Source organism: Micropterus dolomieu, linkage group LG01, assembly GCF_021292245.1.
Source record: "Micropterus dolomieu isolate WLL.071019.BEF.003 ecotype Adirondacks linkage group LG01, ASM2129224v1, whole genome shotgun sequence".
Classification (NCBI taxonomy): Eukaryota; Metazoa; Chordata; class Actinopteri; order Centrarchiformes; family Centrarchidae; genus Micropterus; species Micropterus dolomieu.
This window is the reverse complement of record NC_060150.1, coordinates 50,361,090-50,367,605: the sequence shown is the minus strand read 5'-3', so window position 1 is coordinate 50,367,605 and position 6,516 is coordinate 50,361,090.

The window sequence follows — 6,516 nt, the reverse complement described above, 5'->3', positions numbered from 1 at the left end:
TATTAATCAAAGTTTTACGGTATGTTTTACAAGCGCGGACCAGGTAGAGCGACAGTGAACACACCAGTCAGATGTCATTTGTTAGCTACCACGTAAGTTTTGTTTTGAAAGGCTACGTCGTCAACATGCCTCCTCAACATGCAGCGCAGCTGCTGCTGTGAATGGAATCGTGGGTGGAAAAGTCCAGAAGAGAAGGTCTGGGTTTTTTTGTTTTTTTTCCCCTGGCGACTTGATATAACGTAGCTTACTACTGATGGAAAAAGTCACCAGAGCAAACATACAGGGAGAGAGAGCCGGAAAGAAGCGGGGCACGCTGACGTGTTTGCAGCAGAGGTATGTTAGGTCTGAGAACTGAAGGAGACGGATTCAATAAGGGAGTGAAACAAGCTACTACAAATAGTAGAAACATGCCGGCTGACTGAGTTTTTCATTCGATCTAAACATCACTCAGTATTGTGGTGTCAGATATTGAGTTTATAGTGACTTTGCTGTTGTAAACAGTGTTGCTGCTCTAGAAACAACATTTAGTTGTATTTAAAATATTCAGTTTTAATCCTATAATTAATAGAAAAACAACCAGGCAACTAATATGCACACTTCAGTATTAGTTTATTTATTGCAAATCATATGTCATCTCAATCTAAAACAATGTTATCGCACATTGAATATTTTCCTCATGCCTTGCAGGCCTAGCTCATGCCCGTTGGGACTCGGATCGTTAAGCGGTCTCAATAATGGTCAGTATCAGTATCAATAAAAATTAACAATCCCCATCCCTAGTCCTTGTTGTTCCAACCTTTACAGATGATGGAGGCCACTGTGCTCAGTGGGACCTTAAATGCTGCAGAAATTTTTCTGTACCCTTCCCCAGATCTGTGCCTCGATACAATCCTGTCTCAGAGGTCTACAGACAATTCCTTGGACTTGGCTTGCTTTGTGCTCTAACAATGCACTGTGAACTGTGGGATCTTTATATAGACAGGTGTGTGCCTTTCCAAATCATGTCCAATCAACTGAATTTACCACAGGTGAACACAAATCAAGTTGTAGGAACATCTCAAGGATGATCAGTGGAAACAGGATGCACCTGAGCTCAATTTTGAGTGTCATGGCAAAGGCTGTGAATACTTATGTACTTGTGTTCTTTTTGTTTTTTATTTTTAATACATTTGCAAAGATTACAAACAAACTTCTTTCACATTGTCATTTTAGAGTATTGTTTGTAGAATTTTAGGAAAATAATCAATCTCATCCATTTTGAAATAAGGCTATGTGACTACTTTCTGGATGCATTGTAAAAGTTCACCCACCACACAGCTGAGTCATAAAGGGGGAAATTGGCTGTAGAGATGTATTGTACCAGGCTGTAACATGTTTATTTCTGCTGTAAAGTTGGACCTAACGTGGAGGTCTATGGGGATTGACTCGCTTTTGAAGCCAGCCTCAAGTGGCACTTCCGCGTTGGCTTCATTTTTTAGCCCAGATGTTGCTACTCGGATACAACATAAAGATAGGACAGGTTTTGACTTCTTGCACTTGTCTTTTTATGATGGAGCTAGCTAACAAGCTAAAGACTGTAGTCTTTGTGTTAAACTAGACTAACCACGCCTGGACTTGGTCTCTGAACTGTATGGTCAGAAATGGTGTGTCCAACACTTCATTTAAAGCACTTTAAATTTTCCCATAACTCTATATCAAAGTCGTGGGCAAAATTTGGATGCAGTGCTGATACACAATTTGTTTTTCCTGATGTATTTATCACACATCATCCACTGTTAATTTTATAATAAATGCTTGTTTATTTGACAGGGACAAATGCATGAGACATTGCTTCATAAAATACACAGAGTAGATGCCATGCATACAGGTTTCTAGTCATGACTAATTTTCAACCCTTGTCCTTGGTTAGGCTTATGTTACTTATATTGCTACAGTATCATTAATGATTCTCAAGGCACCCTAGTGTTGGATAGTAAATGTTGGCACTTTACATCTTGTAGTGCAGGCCTGCACCTTCTTGTTCATGATTACATCTGTCACACTGATTGTCAGAACATTTATTCACTCGTCATTTCTCAAGAATATTGGGGAAGATGTAATATGCTGTTGTCCAGAAGATTACCTCTAGGTTTATTTCCAGAATTGGGCTGTGAAAACTGAATATTTTATTTTTTTAAGGTAAAAGCTTAATTGTTGCAGGCCTGCAATGTTTTAACCTCCCTTCCTCAACTTTTTACAGGTTGAAACCTGAGGTGTAACTAACAATTTTTTAAATGTCAATCATACAATTCAAGGACTGCAAAAAGGACTGTAAAAAGATGTTAAGTAAAAACATATATATCAGAGCGTCGTGTTTGTATGTGTAGGTGTTTGTATGTAATTGGCACTAGCTGTAGGTTGCACAGCTAAAACAAATATTTTGCCTTTTAGTATTATTTCATGAAATGTTCCAGTGTTTTAAAATCTATGGGTATCATTAAACATGTAAATTGTTTGCAATGAAGTTGGTCCTGTTATAAGTGTCTATTAGTTATTTCGGGCATTGAAACTGAAGGGATTTTTAGGGCCCGATCACGAACCATGCAAGGTCTCTATTGAAACTGGAGGGATTTTTTTTTCTTTTTTCTGCAAGATAAGCTCATTTTTGGCGGCCTAAAGATGCTCGAAAACTCAGCAAACTTAGCACACATGTCAGATGTGGCAAAAATTACGTATGTTATGGGTCCTGCACATTGGCGTGGTTAAATGGCTCGCTAGCGCCACCTACAAAACTGGAAAAAAATTAGCCCCTCAGACACATTCAACCTACATGCACAGAATTTTTGGGGGACATGTATCATATCAAGACACAAAAAGCTTCAAGGACCCATACCCTTAATACAACAGGAAGTCCGCCATTTTGAACTGAAAGTGCAATTTTAACCATTTACAGGGTGCATACTTTAACAAACTCCTCCTAGAGTCGATCCAAAATCGATGATTTGCCATAAAACAGGAAGTTATTGTTACTTCAGTCTACATGTTCACATCTGCACCAAATTTGGAATACATTATAAGAGCCCCGCACTGAACACATCCATATGCCATTATTCACTCAAAGTCATAGCGCCACCTGCTGGCAAATGGAAATGACATGTTTTATGCTGTAATTTACTACTCCGAGCAGGTTGGACATATCAACTTCAAAACTGTCCCAGAAAACCTTGATGAAACATTGATGAAGCCATGTAGCAAAACTTGTGAGTTTGCAGTTAACGGCGTGGCAGTGGCATGGCGGCAAAGTTAAACTCTTTGCCATGAAACAGGAAGTTGTTGTAACTTCAGTGTACATGCTCACATCTGCACAAAACTTTACATCTTTTTATTTTACATACAAAGTGTTATTTACACATTTGCAGAACCATTTATACACACAAAACAGTTTTTGCACATTTGCGGATCACTTCCTGTCAATTTGCAAGTCACGTTACATTTGTGACTTCCTTTTTACGCATTTGTGGAATTTTATCAATCTGTCCCGTCGAGATCTGTAAAAAGATATTTGTAGGTTTAAAAGCAGTTTACTAGTTACACCAGCGATAGCTACATTGCCTCCCATGAGTTTACAGGATATTCACTACACTACTAGCGTCATGCTCATCTATAGGAGACAACAAGCAAAAGGACTGTAGCCCGGTTTATGCTTTCAACTCGTGAACAGCTCGTGATTCAGGATCTGCTTCATCCTTTTCCTGTCCAGGTAAGTCTGCTGTGCAGTTTGCTAACTTTGTGTCACTTGTGGTAAGTTTGACCACGTTATGTAACAAGCTCACATTAAATTATTTAGTTCACTTCAAGAGATTTTATGGTTTTCACAATAATTGGTCATTACCGCTACAACTGGAATTAGCCTACCCATCACTGTCAGGTGATCAGTAAACATTTAGCTTCCACAGAGATGGAATCAGGAGGCTAAGACAGTTGGCCTGATCAGTGCAAAATGATAATTAACCTAGTGACAGTAAACCATAATGTCACTGCACTGTGTTTCTGTTTTATGATTACGGGGTTGATGTGATGAGGATTTCCACAATATATCATTGAGCCTTTCCCTTTCTTTCTCCCCATTTCCTAACCAGCACCTGTATCTTGTCCAGACATAGAAAAAAGCCTCTAGGAGCCATTGCCTAAACTCAACAGGAAGTCGGCCATTTTGGATTTAATGGTAATTTTTGGCGATTTGCCGATTTACACACTCCGTACTTTAACTCCTCCTCCTAGGGATTTAGTCTAATCGACTTCAAATTTTCGCTGTGCAGTCTAAACCCATTGATGATTTATAGTTGTACAAATGGTTAGTATCAGTCGACTGTTTGCCCATGGCGTGCTGTCAAAAATCGATAATTTGCCATGAAACAGGAAGTTGTCATAACTTCAGTATGTATGCTCACATCTGCATCAAATTTTAATTGTATTGTAAGAATCCTGCCCTGAACACATGCATATGTCAATATTCACTCAGTCATAGGGCCACCTGCTGGCAACAGGAAATGACTTGTCTTATGCTGTAATATACTACTCCGAGCAGGTCGGACATATCAACTTTAAAACTGTCCCAGAAAACCCTTAACACATTGGTGAAGCCATGTTGTAAAATGTGTGAGTTTTCGGTTAACGTTGTGGCAGTGGCGTGGCGGCGAAGTTCCACGCCTCGCCATGACACAGGTAGTTGTTGTAACTTGACTGTATATGCTTAGTTCTGTACCAAATTATACACATTTAAGAGTCCTGCCCTGAACACATGTGCATGCCGACATTCACCCATAGTCATAGTGCCACCTGCTGGCAACAGGAAGTGGCCTTTAACAAAGTAGCCCCCGCGGCACGTTTCACCTACTGTACATGTATGAAATTCCTGTGGCACATGTATCATGTCCAGACGTACCAAAAAGCCAAGTGGAGCGATGCTCTAAACCCAACAGGAAGTCGGCCATTTTGAATTTTATGGTAATTTTGGGATGATTTCCACACTCCGTACTTTAACGAACTCCTTCTAGAAGATTTGTCCAAAATCGATCATTTGCCTTGAAAGGGGAAGTTCTTGTAACTTCAGTGTACATGCTCACATGTGCACCAAACTTTACATTGTTGATAAGAGTCACACTCTGATCACGTCTACAACTCATAGTAATAGCGCCAGCTACTGGTTACAGGAAGTGCTACTAGACTACTTCTATGCTGTGATGAAGCACTTCTTGCAGGTAGGCTATATCTACTTCAAAACAATTTCAGAAAAGCGGAGAAGTAAGTTTTCCTTCAATGGCGTATCTATTTATTTGCACTACATTGTTATTGTGAACTTTACACATTTACTTCTGCATTGCAGTAACTTCATGTTATGTGACACAAATAAAGAGATTCAGATATGATGGAGTTTTCCATCATGTATTAACACGTGGTAGGCAACATATGCAGTTCATAAGGTTTATGTCATGGTTTTATAGTTTCATGACAACACTAGTGCACATATTAGTCAAGGCACAGCACATAGACACAATCTTGTCAAGGAAAATCATGTCCTCGCCTTCACATGGGAGCACAATGCTCACTGGTATCGTCTCACTTAGTATGGTGTACTTGGTGCGTACACATGACACGACCTCCCCACCTTTTGGAAATGAAAGAGATAGCTCCCTTTGGTGTAATACCAATAAGATAATTGAGGGTGTGCCTGTGTTTATAGTGAAAAAAATTTCTGTGCTCTAGCTTCCAGATTTGATGCTCCCTCAATGTTAATTTCAAAGCAGTCCACAATGACTGCAACACAATTGCCAAAAGTCTCAACAGACTGATGTGGCATGCTACCTTGCAAGCAATGTCGCTCAGGCCAGTGCACCAAAGGCTAATGTGTGTAAACATTGTAGCTATGTTGTCTCTGAAGATGGTGGACACAGTATTTTGGTCTATGCTGAAAATGTGTGCAATGTGCTGGATTGGCAGATTCAGCCTTAGGCGCATCAGAGTTAAGCGGAGCATCTGAAAAGGCAAAGGTTTTCGGACAGTCTGTGGTAGGCAAGGAAGAAGCTGCTGCCCATCAAAACAGCAAAACATGGAAGCCCAGTAGAGTACTTTATCTTCACGTCATCATCTCTGAAGAAATGCTCATCCATCTTCTTTTGGGAGAGATCCTTCTTCACTATCCTGTTCTCATCCAACAAGCAGTTAATTTCAGTACGACTATGGCTACAAAAACTGCATTCCTGCTGTTCTCTATTGTTATCCTCTGGTGCAGTGTCATCCACCTGTGACCTCTGTGCAGATGGATCCAGTGGTGTTGCAGGTGGAGTGTTGTTCCCTGTCAAACCTTCTTTTATCTTAAAATGCTGAGTGTGTGTTGTTTTGACTGCTGTGTGGCCAAGGTGTAATGACGGTACCCAGTCAGGATGACACTCTCAGTTGTTGGGTTAACTTTAGTAAACTTTGCACAACTAAGTGCTGGCTGCATAACGTTAGCTACAAAATTAAGCTTGTATGGGC